The sequence below is a fragment of the Ochotona curzoniae genome, unplaced genomic scaffold (genome assembly GCF_017591425.1).
Source record: "Ochotona curzoniae isolate NIBS_2020 unplaced genomic scaffold, NIBS_Ocur_1.0 contig_1302, whole genome shotgun sequence".
In the NCBI taxonomy this organism is placed as follows: domain Eukaryota; kingdom Metazoa; phylum Chordata; class Mammalia; order Lagomorpha; family Ochotonidae; genus Ochotona; species Ochotona curzoniae.
The window spans coordinates 6,878,692-6,899,502 of NW_024465035.1; the positions used below are offsets into that span (position 1 = coordinate 6,878,692).

At 41.7% G+C, this 20,811-nt stretch overlaps 1 long non-coding RNA gene across 1 annotated transcript in view; it reads left to right on the top strand.

Moving 5' to 3' along the window:
* LOC121144847 overlaps positions 1 to 20,573 on the top strand; it is a 37,052-nt gene extending 16,479 nt beyond the window's left edge. The window contains exon 3 of the long non-coding RNA XR_005881917.1: positions 20,214 to 20,573. This is a non-coding gene — a long non-coding RNA (uncharacterized LOC121144847). The remainder of the gene's footprint in view (positions 1 to 20,213) is intronic.
* Positions 20,574 to 20,811: the final 238 nt, after the last annotated feature.

The window sequence follows — 20,811 nt, forward strand, 5'->3', positions numbered from 1 at the left end:
ATTATGACCTTAAGTACAAAAGTCTAGCACACTTCATTGGCTGTGCATCCTTGTATACACTGCACCAAATGTAACAACTCCCAGCTTGGGCAATGAGTGAGTGTTTAAGTCTCTTCCATAGCCTGTTCACCAAACTGTGTGCCAAGCAAGGGCTGTGCCAGTCCACAGGACAGCATTGTCTGGCATTGATCTACCTAAAGGAAATACTTGTTTTCTGAGTAGCCCCCCCCCCCCCCCCATGAGGTCCTCTAAGAGAGCCTCACCCCTCTTGTGCCCTCTGCCCTTTGATTTCCCTGTTCCCCACTGTGCCACACCCTTCAACATGGGGAGCAAGGTAGCTGACATGCACCTCCACCTCCTACCTGGCTCCCTCTCCAGCTGCCAGCAGCGAGCCTGGGAAGGAAGGTACTCTACACACACAGACACATTCCATTATCCCTCTTAAACTGCCAAGGAAATTCCACTCACACAGCAGTACCACCCTCTCCCAACGTGCTGGGGCTGACCCGACAAGAGCAAGCAAACAACAAGCTGTGATCTGCTTTTAATTCTAAGTGAGAATCCACGCAAAGAGAGGCAGAAAGGAGGAATGCGGCTCAGTGGCAATGTGTGCTTTGGCTGAAAAGCCCAGGGAGCCTCTTGCTTTTGTTAACCTCGGCCCACTTCCCTCCCCAAAAGCTCAACCCACTCTACTAGAATGGTTGTGTACCCAGGATAAGGATGTTGACAGTAGGGTTTAAGCTGTATAAATAACTGCAAATTGCGGTTCGGCCCAGCCAGTGCCAACAAAAACCAGGGAAGGAGACTATGAAGTGTCAGTGGATGGGGAGGGAGGGATGACAGGGAAGGACAGTAGATTCTGGCAACCGGCTCTGGTGTAAAAGACGCCCTGACAAGGTGAGCACGGGCCACTCACAACTGTCACGCAGCTATGAGAACTTATTTTGACAGGACATGTGGCACACTTCAAACAGAAGACTTGGATGCCCCAATGATTAGTAATATGTTACAGAATGCTTCTGGTTTAAAGGACAAGCTATTTTTAATAACTGAGGGATAGTACATATGTCAGCCGCAAACATTCACTTCCGGATGTCCTTCTGGCCCACATGGTGGTGGCATGTGGAGAGAGCTTCTAGGGCAGACATTGGCTGGGCTTGCAGCGAGGGTGAGACAGTGGTGAAGGGTGTGGAATAGGGTGTGTTGGAGCCGCAAAGCTCTTGGCATAGCCAGGGAGGACTTTGATAACATTCTTTTGCCATGAGCTCTTCCCCAGGAGGCTGCTGACCAGTTGAAAAAGATGACAGCAGCCACAAGCGGAGGGTGTTTGTGTGTGATTCTTTGGGCCACCTCCATCTCTATTTCCTGTTTCCTGTTCATTCTCACTTCTTTGTCCCATTCTTCCTTCTTTGCTGGAAACCATGCATTCTCTCTCGCTCTCTCTCTTGTAAGATTTATCTACTCTTATTGGAACGGCAGATCTACAGAGAAAAAGAGATACAGAGAGAAATATTTTCCTTGAGGGGCTAAAATATATATTTCCCCCCTTTATATGTATATATTTAACTCACTGGAAAAGCTGTGGTGATAGAGATGGGAGAGAGAAAGAGAATAAAGAAAGAGATCTTTTAGCTACTGGTTTACCCCTCAAATGATCACAAAGGCAGTGCTGGGATAGGCTGAAGGCAAGAGCTTGCAACTGAATCCGGGTGTCCCCTATGCATGGCAGGGACGGAAGTACTTGGGGCATCACCCTCTGTCTCCTACGGCATGCATTAGTAGGAATCTTGACTGGAGGGTAGGACTGACTCTGAGCAGGCACTGTGATATGGAATATAGGAATCTCAAGTGGCATTTTACTCACTGTACCAAATGCCCACCTCTACTTTTAAATTTTGGGAACATTTGCTATGTAACGGTAGACAACTAATACTTACAGTGTGAGCTTGCTTGTTTTGCTTTGTGACAGGGTGCAAAATGTTGACTGAATTATGTAAAATGCTCAGGTGTATTAGAAGTAGGGCAGAGGGTCAGCATCTGGCTTAGTGGGGATCCCAGTGTACTTGAGTAAGGATCTGCCTTGGGGCACGAGGTACCAGTGACGTGCTGGTAATAGACTTGATCTTTGTGTGGCTGATGTAGGCATGTTACAGACTGGTAGAAGCACCTGTCTGGGAAAGATTCAGACCGCTGGACTCCAAGATCTGGAGGCTAGGGATTGTGATTACTTTGTTGTTTCATGTACTTGTATACTGCTAGCTCCAATCATGGTATCTGGCATGTAACAGGAACTCAGCAAGTATTTAGCAAACGAGTGATTTCTTGGGTACCCAGTGATAATACCAACAAAACACCGTCAAAAGCCCATGAACGTATTCAGAGACACTTCTGCACTGTCTCTGCTCTGCCTTGTCCTAGGCCGTGACACTTATCTGTTTTATCAAAGTTGGGTCAAGGCAGAATATCAAGAAAGAGGTCTTTTGATCTGTGAAAGATGAGGCAAACAGGAGAGCTCCATTCTTTTTTTTTTTTAAAGATTTATTTTTATTATTTTTTTTATTGGAAAGGCGGATATACAGAGAGGAGAGACAGAGAGGAAGATCTTCCGTCCAATGATTCACTCCCCAAGTGAGTGCAACGGCCGATGCTATGCCGATCTGAAGCCAGGAGCCTCTTCCAGGTCTCCCACGTGGGTGCAGGGTCCCAAAGCCTTGGGCCGTCCTCGACTGCTTTCCCGGGCCACAGGCAGGGAGCTGGAAGGGAAGCGGGGCTGCTGGGATAGAACCGGCACCCATATGGGATCCTGGGTGTGCAAGGCGAGGACCTTAACCGCTTGTGCCACTGCGCTGGGCCCAGCGCTCCATTCTTGAACCACATGATGGGAGCTGCTGCGTGGGGAGACAGACTTGCTTACTGATTTTCAACAGTGGCATTTTTGGGGGGATACTTTATTCATTCCAGTTAATTTCAGGTAAGTATGTTACAATCCTCATTTTACCAGTTAGAAGTCAAGGTACAGAAAGTTAAAGAACATGGCGAAGAGAATATAGCTTACTAACAAGAAGCACCCCATTTTACACTTGGGCAACTTGGTCTCAGAGCCCAGTTCTTTAGTGGCTTCTCAAGCAAGCACAAGCCGTTTGGACCACAGATGTGGTGAAAGCCTTTTAAATTATCAAGTGTTTATTCTGCTTCCATTCTGTGAACTTTTCCTATATGGCAGGTGGAAAGAATAGAATATGAGCTCTAGAGTTGTATTCACTACATTACCGTGTCCTTACTTTTGAAGGGAGAATATTAATCTTTAAATCTAGCAATAGCCTCGATTCTTTTTTCTTTTTGCCTGATGCTTCTGTCACTTCCAGACTTTTGAGAGCCCAAGGCGATCGCCACTTCCTTTTTGCTCTGTTCCAGCCGAATTTGTCTTTAAGAAGTTTCTCTGAACAAAACATTTTTAAAAACAATGTGTGTTCTTTAAGTCTCCTTGAGGAACAGTGGCTTTGGAAGCACTTGCCTGAAGTTGACCTTCAGATCTAGAAATTAGAGGAAGGTAGTGAATACTGTTTGTGGTTGACCACTGGGTTGAACTGCCGAGGAAGAGTATCAGAAAGACTTTTGTATCTATTGGGGTTGTCAGACACTGATATATACATTTTAAAAAAATTTATTGAAGCTATTGAGACTCAGTCAACAGAAATGTGGACAATATAATATGTAGAAGTTTCGTACAAAAGACAAACTGCCAACAATGTAGACACAGGAAACCGTGACCATTACCTCTTTGAAAACTCTGCCATCACCACAGTGTGCCTCTTTATTAGCTTTGTACACACTGGATGGTTTTCAGAATATTCTATAATCAATATTTTCTCCTTCAGCACCCTGAGAAAATAGCTCCACATTTGTGATAGCCTCATAAATATCCATGGGGAGAAATCACAGTATCTAAGATGTTTCTTGAGAAACGAACACGCTCACATTTCTGTAGAAACACATACTTTAACCTGAGGCTGGGCATTTATTATAGTGGGAACACCTGTGATCCTGGCTCCTCTCCAGAGTCCAGTTTCTTACTGGGTCCCTCACGTCCTTGTAGGACATTGGATTAAGCTCCGGCTCTGTGCGTTTAAAGAGTGGGGCAGTGGATGGGAGATCTGTTTGTATGTCTCTCTCTGTCAAACAAACAAATAAAAATAAATACTATTTTGCTTCTGGAACGTAACAGTTCATGTATAATATGGATCACATATAAGTTGATCATTTCTTGACTGTTGTAAACAGTGCTTTAGTAAACACAGGATGGCAGATGTCCTTTTATTAAGCTGATATAATTTTCCTTGGATGTGTATGCAGTAGTAGGGTTACTAGATGGTATGATAATTTTTTTTTTTGCAGTTTTGGGGCACTTTCATATTGTTTTCCACAAATGCCTTCATTAACTTCCCTTCTCACCAACAGTGTGCAAAAGTTCTCTTTTATCTACATCTTCACCAATAGTATTCACTTTTTTAAAAAAAAATGTATTCTTATTTATTTATTCAGGCATAGAGTTACAGTGGGAGAGTGAAGCACTGTTGAGGAGCAGGTATCTGATGAATGTGCTGGAATACGTGCAGAGGGAGGGTTGTGTGGTCACACAGGAGGCAGAGAGACGGGTACCCCTTTCCTTTTCCAGATCCATGTGTCCTTTTTATCAAGCCGTAGTGATTCGTGGATGGGATTCCACCCTAGCAGCCTGATCCAGTCCAGTGACTTCCCAAAGACCCCGCCCACAGGCAGCACAATTGGATCCAGCCTCCATCCCTAATCCACTGATTATTAACGTGAATCCACTAGCATTAACACAAGGCTTGGAGATTAAACGTCTGTGTGAGTTTGGGCAGTCACATTTTGCTCAAGCTATAACACATTCGAGCTGTGCTGTCTGCTCTCAGGAGTGTCACCCTTGGGGTGCCACCTCACTCTGCATATAGAAGTGTCTTCTCATAGTAGAAGCTGATTCCAGCTTGCACTTTCTGCAGCACTTCTAGAACATTCGATACTCCGCCTTTGGAGACACCAGCACCAGGTTACTGGACCCTTCTCCTTCTGCTTAGAAGTCAGTTTTCAGCTTCTGGAACTTTCTCCTGAATTGAGGAACATCATTAGCAGTTACACAGCGATTGCCTTTTCTCAGATTCCGTGGTTAGAATGAGCACATTTTACGGGTTGAATTTTACTAAATTTGCTAAATTAAGTTAAATTTGTTGATTACATTAGATTTTAAGCTCATCTCTTTATTCCTCCAGCACTAGGGGCACTAGCTGTTTTCTGCGTGATATTTCATAATTCCCCCTTTCCTTTGGATTTTCCTAATTAACTAATCTTTATAGTAAAATTTCTCTGTTTAAGTAACCAGTGCCATTTCTACTTTCGGGATGGACCCTGGTGGGTATGTTTCACATTTCTCTGTCAGGAGACTTACTAGCAGGTGTATGAGTTCAAATTTAGCACATGAAGATCCAATAGAGGGCTGGCCAAGAAAAATCTCCACCTGACTAGTAAGTGAAAAGCTGCGAATTGAATTCCATGAAAGTATTTTTATTTTTTTTTTGTCAGTTCACATTGCTCCAGAACCTCCTAAACTAGTTAGGGTTCAATCTCACAACCCCTAAAAGCACCAAAGGTGAAAGGGGATGAGTAGTCCATGTATTTGCCTCAATTCCCCAAAAGTGTATGTAGGAATCAGATCTCATTCGGCTAGCACTTCCTAGCACAATAATGAAATATCCTCAGAAGATACACTAACTAACAGTAGGCAAAACTCAGACCAATGTAATTGTAGAAAAGGAGACTTTCTAATTCCTGAAGTCCACAGGTTGCATGAGTGTTACCATAGGTTGGTCCAGTTCGGTGATATCTGCAAGGACCTGCTTCTAGTATTTTTCTCATTTATCTTTCACTCTACTATTCAGTTCCAGGCTTACTCCAAGACAACTTCTTTTGTGGTTGCACAGTGGTTGCCAACGTACATCAAGGGATATGTTTCTGTTTTCATGCCCAGCTAGAAGACAAGGTGTATCTATCTATTAGTCAACAAAAGCCTTGTTCTTTCCTTTATTTGAACTACACAGAACCAATGATGGTGAATAGGTACTGTGTGTTGACTAATTTGGAGTTGGATTACTGGTCCTTGTTTGTCACGTAGAGTTTGGTGTAAGGGTGGAGTGGGATTATTCTGACTGGCATACTAACCAGAGTTCTCATTTCTGGATCTGGGGTGAAATTCTTGGTTCTTTAAGTACACGAACCATACCTGATTGAGGTAGATGTCTCTAGAGAGGAGAAAGTGTAAACCAGGGAAGTTACTAGTGATTATCCTTTGGTGGTCCAGCATCATATAAATCCTCTTTTCCACCTACATTCTGAGAAACAGCTGTATTGCACTGCAAGAGACAATATAGAATCAGGGTGTTAGATCCAAGTTTTGATTCCTGAAATGATGTAGTACCCACTTTCTTGTGTCTAATTTCTATTATGTGTTGTTTCTTTATAATACAAGTGATATAGGTGATAAGAAAAAACATGAAATTTAATTAAAATTTCCACTTGGAGGAGAGAAGACTGGGAAACAATGCTAATGACCATGAACTCAGGGCAGTGCGTGGTGAGGACCGTATTCCAGTAGGGAATGCTTTGGGTGGTTGTGTTGGCTGCCCAGGATCTTCTCTTTGGAAAGCTACGCCTTTGTCTGCTTCTGAGAGGCAGTATGTAGTTATAATATCAGCTCTACTACTTCTTAATTACCTAACATTTGGAAAATTTCTTTAATTCCTTGTGTTTCATTTTCTTCTGTGGTAGATAATGATGATAACCTGTTAGAAGTAGTAAGCCTGTAAAGAGAAAATAAATGCATGGCAAGGGCTTTAATACATTGCTCCACATGTGTTAAGTGCTTAGGAAATCTTAGGACTATTCAAGATTTGCATGGGGAAGATGTTGTTACTGAGGATTTCTTTGGCAAAATGGCTTCCTGGAATATTGTATAGGCTTCTAGCCTAATTTTTTTCCAGTCAGTTCCATAATCAGTAGCTGGCTGGCCCTGGTCAGAGATCAGAATCATAGTGCTTGAGTTTGGAAAGTAGATATTTTTGAGTATCAATTTATGTGGAAGTGGTCTCGATTCTACTTTAATTGTATAGAAACCCACAATGAGACTGTTTCACCAAGTGTGTGCCTAGCTACACCTTGTTTCTTTATATTTTAACCCAAAACTCCTATTTGGAATGGCCATCGTGAGCTTATATCCTACTGGAGATACTTACCAGGTGGAGTTGCAAAGGGAGATTTTCAGCCACCAGGGCTCAATCACTCTGCTTATTGAGGTAGGCATTACGGCTCATTCTACCATTGTGACTTTCAGTTTGCTTTATCTTCTCTTACCAAGGTTGACGGGAATGGTCAATAGGTAGAGAATGCCTCATGGCAACATGCAAGCCATCATAACATGATCACGTGTACTGTTTAAGGCAAGGTAACAGACATCATTCCCTTCCTTTGCCATTACTCCAACAACAACTGAAGTTTGAGCAGCTCTATAGGAGTTCTATATGGGTCTGCTGGGAGAAATGAGAAGCTAGGCCCAGACATTTATAGAAAGGCTTTATTTTGTACCCATTTTCACACGTCACCCAGATGAACCATGAATTCTTCTTCTCCCGTTTTCATATAAAACTATATACACCGCACTGTACATGTAAAACAAATTTGGAAAGGAGCCTCAAGCTGGCCTCTGAAATTGTGTAAGCAATTATCACATTTTTGTGCGCAAATGCAGTAATTATATGTGTAATTTGGCAGCTGGGTTTGAAAATTTGGCCTTAAATGGAACACAGACAGGAAAAATAAATGTTGGAAAATGCCAATATTTTATAAAGATTTTGAATCAAATAATGGTGGAATTATTGCAAGCCATCTTAATTTTTAATTATAATGATCATTGCACAATATACAATAATTTTTTGAGAAAGAAAAGAACTATAGATCAATTGCCCATCGTTTTTGTCGGGAAAAAATGCCTAATTTCTTGGGGAGGATAATTGTATTTTTCAGAGGTTATGGTACATATTTCAAAGGCTTTATTTTCTTGAAAAGAAAAGATAGTGATTGCTTACCAGTTCAAGTTCTATGACATGTTTTACTGTGGGAAGAAAAGAACCTCTTTGTAGTGATTACTTTAGAGTAAAAGTAGTAGTATTAACTCTATGTTTGTATTTGAGCTAGTCATGTTAAATTTGATAAAGCTTCCTTGTAAGTATTTAAGCTTTGCAATATCAGATTATAGCCCAAATGAAGAGTAATTTGGATTTCTTTGATCTAGATTTAAATGGAACTTACAAAGTACATTGTAGTTTCTATACTGCCATCAAGTTTGGCTCTAATGCACATGTTTTTCAGGTGGCTGTGAAGGATGGTGACTTGGGTTTAGTACAAGGATGGTCTTGGAGTAGTGTTGTCTTCTGTTGTTGGCAGAGTATCACAGAGGTTAATCGTGCGAGTTCCGTAGCCAGTCAGCCTGGAGTCCAGGCCTGACTCGGCTACTTGATTAGCCCTTTCTGTGCACCTGTTTCCTTATCTGATCATGTGGAAGTGGTAGCACACCCATAAAATAGAGTTTTTGTCAAAACTGAGTGACATAATCATTGAAAGCACTGTGTGGCATCCAGCACAGATGTCATGGAATATAGTGGACACTAAAAATAATCATTTGCTTCCTGGTGTTGAACTCCCGACCATGGCTAAGTGAGGAGGAGAGTCTCCAACTCAGACATGCCAAGTGAAGGGAAGAGAAGGTTGAGTGACCCAAGCACATGGAAAGTCCAGTGGAAATCCAGATTTTAATTGATAAGGCCATATCTCCGGTAGAGTGACAAAGAAAGCTAGCAGTGTGGGCAAAGCTCTCTTGTGGATTTTATTTCAGTTCTGTAGCTAATTATTAGGGCCTTTGGACCTACACTAAACCAGAGGTTAAAAGATTAAGAAAGTCTCTTCCCCAGGAGCCTGTAGTCTATAGAAAGAATTATTTGAATACCAAAATGGTTATTCTGCACAATGTAATATAGCCAGTGCTAAATGTCATGGAGAAAGGAACAAACAAAATACTCCGGTTATTAATTTTTTTTCTTTTGAAAAATGAAGACCAGCAAGAATAGATAGTTCTCTTGCCTTTCTTGGTTTTTTCTTTTTCTTTTCTTCTAAGATCTGGCAAATCCTGTGAGAATAGGTCATTTCTGAAGAAGGCAGTGGAGATGTGTGTATGTGTGTGTTTATATGTGTGCATGTGTGTATATGCATGTATGTGTATATGTATGTCTCTGTATGTGTGTGTGTAATGTTTTTTGCTTTTCCACGTTTTCTTGGAAGGTGCACCCTGCTCTGAAGACCACTGCTCTGGGAGTGGTGGGCTGATGGTAGCAGTACAGCTGTGTTGGAGGGAAGAGAGATTAGAGGCTGGAATCAAGTTAAAACAAACATAGTTTTGCAGGACCTCCAAAAAAAAAAAGCCCTGTCTGATCTCAGGGTGCTGTATGTTAGAGAAAGAGCCAGCACATATGTTTATAAAGCAATTCCAGGATATCTGCAAAGGCATGAAGCAATGGTATAGGTCGTGTTGTAAGGTGAGAGGTGTGAGGAAGGCAGTAGTAGCTTGTCATGCTCCTGACTTCTTACTCTTTGATTAATTTCTACTGATTCAGTCAATTTCATTCAGGCAAACAGCTCTGCAGAGAGCAAATAGGTCTCAGATGCCTCGGTGTGTGTGAGCTTCAGGATATTTTTTACATTTTTTCAGACTTGAGAGGATTGCATGCCTGTCCTGCCGCATGCACTCCACAATCAGGAGGGACACCCTTGTACTGATCTGTGAGGAGGTAGGTGGTGGAGTTAAGGGCTAATGACATGGCGAATCTGTCTTAGGTTGTCATTCTATTCTGTGAGAATGGGTAAAAGACATCAAGTGTCCTCTCGCTGTATGTGTGTCCTCCTTATAAGGACTGAAAGCAGTGGCAACTCTAGAAGGAAATAGTAATGTTAACAGTGAGTCTAATTACAGGAAGGGGAATTTGGGAGGAGTTAAACTTGCAGTTAAGAGATAATGAAGTTTGGTGGAGTTAAGAAGAGTGAGGAGAATGGAAAAATCGAAAAAGACACTTATTAAATGTCTCCTATACACTAAGAAGTAGCAATACTCCAATGAATAAAAGAAGCTCGCACAGAGTCTGTATTCTAGAGGGGCTATATGATAGACAAAGAGAGAGGTGATGAACCAAGGTAGAAGTAAAGTAGCATTAAGACTTGCAGGATATGTGTGTGTTTGTGTGTGTGTGTGTTTATCTTAGCTAGGCGACCTGGAACACAGAGCCTGAGACAGAGTTTGCATCCTAATATTTTTGTAGTGTGCAATCCAGGACTGTAAAAGTGAGGGGAAAAGGAATGCAAAGCAGGAAACTCAGGAGGACAAATGTCGTGAACTCAGAAGACCATCACCACAGGGATGGTCAGGTAGCTCGGAGTGGTAAGAGAAGAGCAGATGACAGTGACCGCCACGGCTTTGATCACACCAATCTTGGGACTCTAATTGCATTTACTAGAGCTTTTGCATTTTGGAACTAGGGCAAAACAACGACTGATGGAAGGAGACAGGTGGGGCAGAATGAATCTGAGGAGGCACAGAAATGGAATCCAGAATGTGAGAAGTCTAAGATTTGGTGGTCAGGACCTTCTGATACAGTGCTATCTGAAAGTTCTGAAGAAAGTGAGGGAGCCATCCACATGGAGTCTTGCAGAAATTTATTCTAGGCAGGAGGTACATCAAGTGCAAATAGCTCAAGGCGAGAACAGGAGGTGAGAGCACAGAGTTTTGAGGAGTTAGAAGGAATCAGAATATCTAGATTGGAATAAGCGAGGGAGAAAATGGCAAGCTACGAGGTTGGAAAGGATGAGGTCAGGAAAGGCCATGAATGGCTAGGTCTTTGATTTTGGCCCTTAATGAGACAGAAGCCGGTATGAACTTGAAGCAGAGGCCTGGCATAGTGTGACTTGTGTTGTCACTCTGGCTTTGATCATGAATAGATCATTGAGCAATAGAAGAGGAATCTTGGAGACCAGCACAGGGACTTTTGATCAGGTAGTGACTGATGCAAAAGCGATTGAGGTTGTGAGGTGCTGCCAGTTATTAGATTAGAGCTGTTGGGGTTTACTAAAAGTTGCTTGTGTCTACGGCCATAACGCCCTGAATGCGCTCAATCTCGTCCAAAAGTTACTTGTAGGTTATGAAACAGGGAGGATTCAATGGTGATTCCCAAAGTTTTTTGCCTGAGCAATTGGAAGAAGAGAAATTAATCTTTTTTTTTCTTGTTTTTTTTTTAAAGATTTATTTTTATTATTTTTTCATTGGAAAGGCGGATATACAGAGAGGAGAGACACAGAGGAAGATCTTCCGTCCAATGATTCACTCCCCAAGTGAGTGCAACGGGCCGATACTATGCCGATCTGAAGCCAGGAGACTCTTCCGGGTCTCCCACGCGGGTGCAGGTTCCCAAAGCTTTGGGCCGTCCTCGACTGCTTTCCCGGGCCACAGGCAGGGAGCTGGAAGGGAAGCGGGGCTGCCGGGATTAGAACCGGCGCCCATATGGGATCCCGGGCATGCAAGGCGAGGACCTTTAACCACTTGCGCCACCGCGCCGGGCCCCGAAGAGAAATTAATCTTATGAAGGTCCAATTCATTTCTTTTAGTAGGAATTTATCTGTTTTGCCAATAAAAGCTCTCACTGGGCAGGATCTTCCATTGTAAAATATTCTGAATTGAATTCACCCGTAATGCATTATATGTTCAACTAATAGGTTTCAAATCTATTGGATGGTAGTGGTAGTGGTGGCGGTAGCGGTGGCAGGAGCAGTGGTGGTGGTGGTAGTGGTGGTAGTAGTGGTGGTGTGCATCTGTGTGATGGAGAGAGATGCAGGAAATTCATTACTGCAGTAGCCCTCCAATGAAAGCAAAGCTGCAACTCCCCATGAAATGCGGAAGATTGCTTAAGATGTCAGGCCGGTTTTCAACGTTATTGATGCTAAACACTCTAAGAATCTCTCTGGCTTATGCAAAAGGCCCTGCAATATTTCAATGATTTATGAATCAAAAAGGCTTCCTAGATGTCTGCAGTACAACCCTGATGGCTTCAACAAATGCAGGGGTAAGCATTTATTATGGCACCTGGATCATGGCTACCTGGCTGCTTTCTGTTCCATTAACAAGTTGTGCAAAAGTCTTGATGGAGCTTTTAGCTGTAAAACATCTCAGAGCATAATCTGTTTTTAGAAGATTAATTCCAACTGAAATAGAGAAGCAAATGATAAACAGCTTAAAGGAGGCCAGAGAATAGATCGCGTTATAGCTGAGGACGCTAATACTGATCCACGCTTAAGAAAACAGTGGGAAAAAAAAATATGCTAAGAAAAATGAGTTGTGCTGTTATTTATTGGATAAAATCAGGATAGTCTTGCCTAGGTATTTTAAAGAGGGAATAAATAGGAGTTTTCTCAGTGTAAGAAATAATGTAAAAATTTCTCTTGTAAAAACATTTTGTTTCCATAATTATTTGAAAAAATTCCTTCACCGTTTAAAAAAATTCTTCCAAATTATCTTTTTTATTTTTTGTTTTTCAACTCAAGTGGACTCAAACCTGAATGAGCCCTGGGGTTGTGCCGGAAGGGATAAAGATGTGATTGGTAGAAGTTCTTCTTGGAACAGATGAAGATTTTAATTATGAAGAGAGAAATAATATGAAGTGTCCTCTGACTCTGGAGAGAATATGATTAACTGTAAGATTTTTTCTGGTTGTATTTTTCATCTGTAATGATAGAGGCCAAAGCTCATGGGAACCAGCAACGTTAGCAGGAAGGTGATGCCATATCTAAGCTGCTACAGCTGAGCAGGAGTTAGGGATCCAGGTTTTAGTGCAGCTCAGGGCACACTCTGAATGATTAGCAAATGTGCATGCCCAGTTTATGCCTGTGGAAAGACACACTTGATGACAAATAGCACTCTTTCGAGTTTTAGACAGACAGGCATAGGGGGAGGGCATGCTGCTTACCCAGGGGGTAGTAGCATATGACATTTGCCACCCCAAGGAGATGTTGCAGATGGAACATATTATTAATTCCAGGGGAGTTCTTATTATATTTACAGATAATGCCCATGGAAGTTTGAATGCGTCTGGAACATTCCAGAATCTTTGGACTTTCATTTGATTCATGAGTTATACTTCATTAGTGAACCTCATGCACTGTTTGTGAGCTTTCTGATAATGCCTTTTGTATTCCAGTTTCAGGGAAACTTAATGAAGTAAGCATGTATTTTATTTATCCATTTAGTTAGTCAATATTTATTCAGCACCAATTCGCAAAGGACTAGACTAGGCTATGAAAGATATAAGATGAATGACATCTTTCTTATAAAGATTGCTATTATCTGGTAAATAATAATAGTAACTATTATAAGGCTCCCCAGGCTGTGTAAATCCTGTTTGAAATGAGATATTAATGGCTGCAATATGCTTTTCTCTGGTTTTCCCATCATTCTGCATTGTAAGACCTCTCTGCTCCTGGGAAAGGGTCTTGGACTGATAATTTCTGAGCCCCGCTTCCCTACCCTGCTGCTCTGGCTGCCCCTGCTGCTTCGGTACCTCTCTGGTTCCAGGGGGCCCTGGCTGGACTGCCCTCCACGGTTGGAGTGCTGCTGCATGGAAGCCCTTAGGTGGACCCTGTCTAGCACACTTCCTGGAGTCCTCATGGTCACACAGCACAACCCTGACAGAAGTGAACAGCACATTGTTCTTCCAGTTTCGAGTCACACCATGAAGTAGGGCTGTTTGTGCCAGCCGCTTTAAAAAGCTCTGCTGCAACATTTCTTCTTGTTCAGCGGGTTTCCTCCTGATTCTTCCTCCATTCCCCCAAAGAAGTTCCTGAGGTCTGAAGGTGGAAGAAAGTGAGGGGAGGGTGGACAAATCCAGATGAGAACTTCAAAATGTATTTATTTGTCTGAGAAGAGGGACAGTGAGGGTGAGAGAGGGTTCCCATTCGTTGATTTAATCTCCAAGTGGCAACAAGAGCAGAAGCGGACCAGGATGAAATCAGGCACCAGGGGTTTGGGCTGAGTGTCCATTGTGGTTGTCAAGGAACTAAACACATAAGGATATGGGGAAGGAGAGATTGTGAAAAAAAAAGGTGAGGAAGAGGAAGGCTGGAAGGATAGAGGGAGAAGCTGCTATGGGAAGTGGTTGTAATTAAGGCCTCAGACAATCCTACAAGGAGTAAAGCATGGGCCACAGAGCTAGCTGTCCAAGGTTGAGGGGGCCAAAGACAAAGACGCCAGCTTTAAGTACCTGCTAGTTACCAGCAGCTGAGAGATGGGAAAATCACCCTTCCGGGTGGGGTCCCTAGAGTATCAGTACCTATCTTCTGCCACCTTAATGTCAGCACTCAGCTCACCTGCCCAAAATCATGCTATATTTCAATTGTTTCATATTTGAATTATTATTTTTACTCTCATACAACTCATTTTTCTTGGAGTTGCTTTCATCCTACCTACCAGGAAAAAAAGAAAAAACATGTTTAAATTTAATTGCTGGGGCTGGTGTTGTAGCATAGCGGTTGAAGTCATTGCCAGTGATGCCAGGTCATGTCCCAGGTGCTCCGCTTCTGATCTAGCTTCCTGTTAATAGATTGGGAAAAGTTTGGAAAGCAATCCAAGGTTGGGCCCTGCCACCCACATGGGAGACCCAGATGAGGTTCCTGGCTCCTGGCTTCCGTTTGGCTCTGCTGTGGTCATTGAGCCCAGTTGGGGAGTAGTAGAAAGATCTTTGTCTCTCTTCTGAAACTCTGACTTTCAGATAAATGAATAAATATTTTTAAGAACAAATAAACCTAATTGCTAAGTTTGGTTTGTGTCTTTATTTTAAGATGATGCAAAGCAATTAAATACACTTTCTTCTTGGAGGTGTCCTGGACCCTCTTGGCTGCCTGTTCTATTTTGGAATGATTATTTCCAGTTGTACTGCAAAACTCTCCTCATGGGATGTGTGTACTCTGAATGAAATTCCTGGCGGAGAAATAATTCTTTATAAGATTCCATATCTTGTTTCTTGAATTTCTGTTTATAGCCTCCAGTTACTTTTAATAAGGAATTAATAGAGAGAAGCTTTTTGTCTACAAATGTATCTCCTTTCCTTTTATTTGCTATTATTTTGTCATGAAGTAGAATTCTAGATTCAAAATCATTTCTACTATTAATTTTAAAGGATTATTTCATCGCCTTCTAGCAGTCAGTTAGGGTTACTGACAAGAAATCTGATGCCGCCATGAATTGTTTTCCTTTGCAGGTAAACTTCTGTTTTGTGGTGCCTGAATTTTGGCTCTTCATACTATATTTAGCTATCACAAACTTAATTAAATTATCACTATAGATAGGTCTTATGGTCATCTTCTTAGGCACTTTCTCTTTATGGTTATCTTTGCTATTATGGCATCTTTATTTCTGATGTCTTTCCACTTAGCTTCTTATTTTTAAAAAAATGATTTATTTTATTTTTATGGTGAGGTCAGACATACAGAGAGAAGGAGAGACAGAGAAAGAGCCTCCATCCTCTGGCTTACTCCCCAAGTAGCCACAACAGCTGGAGCTGAGCTGATCTGTACCCAAGAATATATGAAAATAGAGTAACACTGGGAGAGAGACATAGGAAGAGGATAGGGAAATTTTCCATGCACTATTTAATTTCCCAAATGTCCACAATGTTGCTGAGGTCAGGAGCCAGGAACCCTATTCCAGTCTCCCACATGGGTTCAGGAACCCAAGTACTTGGGCTGTCTTTGTTGCTTTCCCAGGTGTATTAGCCTGGAGTTGGATTAGAAGAGAGACAGCAGAGGCTTGAGCTGCCACTCTGATATGGGCTGTGGGTGTTCCAAGAGGCAACATAACCTACTATGCCACAATGCCCTCTCCTAAATAGACTAAAACACCATCTGGACTTTATGAGAGTTTATTATAATCTTATCTTCTCTGTACCTCACTTATTGATAAGGTGGGATTCAAGCAGACCAAAATTAATAGCAAGTAAAGTCAAAGCAAGGACTGATTGAGGGTTGCTCCTGCCTATGCCCTAGCAAGCCTATAGCAAATGTCAGTGTGGCTTTTATGAGAAGTCTGCAGGATGCAGTCAGTCTTAAAGGCTTTTCGGTAAAGAATGAACAGAAGCTCCCACAATTTAAGATAGCCTTTCCCTTATCTTTGATCTTCATCCATGAAATGATTGCAAACCAATAAATATTTACTGTAAATAAGAGCTAAAACCCGAAAAATCACTTCCAAAGACATGAGATAACAGTGATGATGAGTCACTTCTCAGTGAAGAGCTTTAAATGGTTGAAATTTTAGAATTCAACTTCATACAGTGCTTTCATTTAAAAAAAACTTCGGTTGAAAGTCAGAAACAGATAAAAGGAATTCACCCATTTTCCTGGTTGACTCTCCCAGTGCTTACAACAGCCAGGTCTGCGGCTGGTTCAGTGGCATAGCAAGCTAATTCTCTGCCGTGGCTTCCCACATGGGTGCTGGTTCGAGTCCCAGCTGTGTGACTGCCTGATCCAGCTCCCTGCTTATGGCCTGGGAAAGCAACAGAGCATGGCCTAAGGCCTTGGATTCCTGAACCCATGTGGGAGAGCTGGAAGAATCCCCTTCTCCCAGCTTTGGACCAGCCCAACTCTGGCCATTGTGGCCATTTGGGGAGTGAACCATGAGATTGTCCAAGCCCTCTAAAATCTTGTGTCAGGTCCAGGAGCAAACCTTGTGAGGTCATTTCTCCCTGGGCCACCATCTCACTGCCCCTTATTTACATGCACACTGTCAGGAAACTTTCTATTTGTCAGTCTCCCATTTATCCCTCACTAGGTGGCCAGGAAAATAACGCATTTAAATGGGTAACACGGGAATTGTCCAGTCACTTCCCGGTTGGTTAGAGACCAATGATGGGGAAAGTCTTCTAGAAGTTCCTTTTCAGACAATGGGGTGGTCAGGGAACCCTTAAAAAACTAAGAAACTTCCAGAAACCTTGGTGTCTCTCCTCTCCTTAGGAGACACTCTGGATTGCTCCTGGCAGGTGCTTTCCTCTTCCTTCTTTTCTAGTCCACTTGTTACTTCATGAATAAAACTTTGCCTCTGTCTGCACTCAGTTCCTGGCTTTTTACTTCTATTCTAAGCTAAGGGAAGAACCCACCGAGCTTTGTTAGTAACAAGCCCGGGGATGGAAGATCTGTGTGTGTGTGTGTGTGTGTGTGTGTGTGTGTGTGTGTGTCCCCTTCTTTTTCTCTGTAACTTTTAAGTAACAATAAGCAAGTTAAAACAAAAACAAAGCCCACATAGCCAGTTCTGACCTGCCAGTAGCCAGGAGCTCCCGCACGGGTAGCAGGAATCCATGTTTTTGAGTTATTGTCTTGTGTTCTTTCTGGGTGCACAACACTAGAAAGCTGACATCATTAGGAAGGCAGCTTGGCCTCGGATTCACACGTGCTGATATGGGATGGGGGCATCTCAAGTAATGTGTTCGCCATTGTGCTGGACACCTATCCTTACAACTGCTTTTAAGTTACATGATATTTGGAGCATTGTCTTTGTTAGGTTTAAGGGCGAATTATTCCTGAGGGCTTTCAGGCATAATCTATACTTTTATTTTGGTATAAAGGAAAAAAAAACAGCAATAACTTCCTGCCCTGGCAAAACTTGCACATTTCTCCCCAAAACCCTCCAATAAAAACACTATTCTTTAACTTGTTATGAGGGTGTCAGGCGGGAGGAGTACTAGAAAATCTTCTATACCCTTGGGAAAAATCTGCAGAGGGTTTCCCACTGATAAATGGGCCAGTCTTCACATCTGAGGGTTATACAATATTCTCACTACTGTAATACAGTGGTGTTGCTCAGAGCTGTCCTGTCCACCTAGCAAACAATACGTTTGTTTTCTACTGATAGACCTGGGTGGATGCATGCATTGTTGACACTGCGATTTCAAGTGCACTCGGTTTCATTAGGCAGGAACTTGACTTTGGATTTCTTTGATATCTCTCAGGATGAAGTACAGCAAGGGTCTGAGCACAGTTCGGACAAAAATGGCAAGGAATATTGATTCATTAATCTTCTCTGAGATTTTTCTGGCATCTCTCAGAAACACCCAATACTTGTGCAGTTTTTAGAGCTGACTGAGAGATGTGAGAGAATACTTGATTTTGAAAATTTGAGAAAGGAACCCATCAGTTGTGTGAACGTGGAGATACATTTGTTAAGTTTATAGTTATTCAGTGTAAAGTCAAACGAACATTACTTTTTAATCTGATAAGCCATACATTAAAACAAACCAACTCCAGGAACTTCAAATTGACATCAAAAGCAGATTTCCCCTGCCCCCTCTTCCTAGGATGCACAAGATACATCTATAGGAACAAATATGTCTCCATTAGGATCCTTACCTTGGCATCAGTCTCTCGACTGGATTTTGAAATATAGAGTCATTGACAACAGATTTTAAAGGAAAAAAAGATCAGTAGATGTGGAGACATTTTCCATGGCTTAAAGAGCTCTGTATATAGTACTCAACAACTGCTTAGACACATTTAAAAGGCTTTTAGGTTAACCATTCAGGTTAGACCAATCCAATCATCACAATTCTATCCCATCTGTCTTTAGAACCTGGGAGACAGATCAACGTCTGAGCTACATGCAGGTGAATTCATGCATGGACCCATCAGAGGAAGCTAGTGCAAGCAAGAATGACTCTTATTTAATCATGTAACATTTCACAAACTTGTTTTGAAGCAAGCATCTCTTATCTACGATTTTTTTTGGTATTTACTAATGGTCTGTGATAGGGCAAATGTAGAGATTTATGCCTTATAAGAAAAGTCTGATTGAACATATTTTGTTTAAATTAATAAAGAACTGTGGAGAGAATTGCGGGTTGAAGGATTAGGTAATGAATAAGAGAAACAGGTGCAGGTGAAATATGACTTCCTTTGTGTACTCTATTTCAGGGAATCTTTAATTCACCTGAATACGGCCATGAGTTATGCACAGAGTATTGTATTAGAATTCCTAGTAGAAAGGATTTAGATATACACGTAAAGTTAAATATGGTTAGACAGTAAAATATTGATTGCTTACCACAAACAATGCAGCAGGGTATCTAACACTTGTTTTCCTTGTGGAACATAATAAGGCAATTAATTTATCTCTAGCTGAGTTTTATTTGTGGAAGTTTTTTTTTTTTTGCTGTGATTCAGATTTAAATATTTTATTTTGTGCATGTCACCAACAGCTCTCTGTTTGTAGTGTAATAACTGTTGTGCCGTTTGTGGCGGTTACTTTAATGATCAACACCTTGGGACCAGGGACACTTTCTTCTTTTACATAGTAAAATACAAGGCTCAGTGGTAACACAGCACTCTGGATATAAAAGCTAATGACTAATAGGAGAGTTCTGACCCTCTGAATTGCATTTACTGTTCACCAATGATTATATCATTACAAACGAATTAGATAGTCAATGAGGTGAATCTTCAAATCAAAGCTGCCACTTTGAAATTTTCAATAATCTGTTCACTTGTAGGATTCGGGTAGTATTTAATAGCCATTACTGCTCTATTGCTGGGGTTACGAGGCTGTGCAAAAACAGTTAAAACAGTTTTCTTACAATATCTTTTCTCTCTCTGTCTTCCTGTCCCTATTTCTCTTTCTCTAGTTCTCTCTTTTTGGAATCAAAATTATTAAAAAGTCAGAGTTCTGCAATGATTAGCTAATTGAGAGGGGGAAGCACACACACGGAATGGCATCTGCTGCTCACTCCTGAAGAGCCTGCAATGGTGCAGGTCAAGCTAGGCTGAAGCTGGGAGACAGGAAATCAATCTTCCGTGTGGGGGCCAGGAATCAGTTGTTTGAGCCATTTCCACAGCCTGGCACGGTCTGCATTGGCAGTAAGCTGGTGGCAGGAGTCAGAGTTGAGAATTAATCATGGGCAGGGCTATGTGGAACAGAGTGTATTCATTGCCTAAAACCCAAGTTCTTGGATTGTTTACTCTTGGTGTAAACTGCAAAATAAAAGCAAAGTAATATTGTATTTTCTATTTGGCAACAGCAGAAAAACAGAGTGGAAGGACTGAGCAGAAGTCAGCCGACTGCCCTGAAGGACTGCTGGTAGGCTTTGCGAATTTTTTGCTTCTGTCTCAGATTCATTCCTGCATATCATTTGTACCATCTTAACCATGCAAAGAAATATCACAATGATAATTTTTTCCTGTCTACTTGTAGAATTCAATGATCTTTATATCTGATTTTGCAGACTTGCATTGTCATTGTAAAAGTATTGCTTTAATTCTTTTCTGGATATCCAACTACTTGTATGAATTGGAGGAACTGCTAAAATAGAGCCTCTGTTTATTGCATGTTTGCTATGTCCTTGATGATATGCTGTTGGCATTTTTCACTATTCTATATAAACCTTATTGCACACCCATAAGGAAGTAGTTATCATTTCTTTTTTAAAATATTTATTTATTTTTACTGGAATGTCAGATCATATTTACAGAGTGAAGGGGAAGCAGAGAGAAAGACCTTCTATCCACTGGTTTACTCCTCAAGTGGCTGCAGTGGCTGGAGCTGCGCTGATCCAAAGCAAGGCGCCAGTAGCTTCTTTAAGTCTCCCACATGGATGCAGAGTCCCCAAACTTTAGACC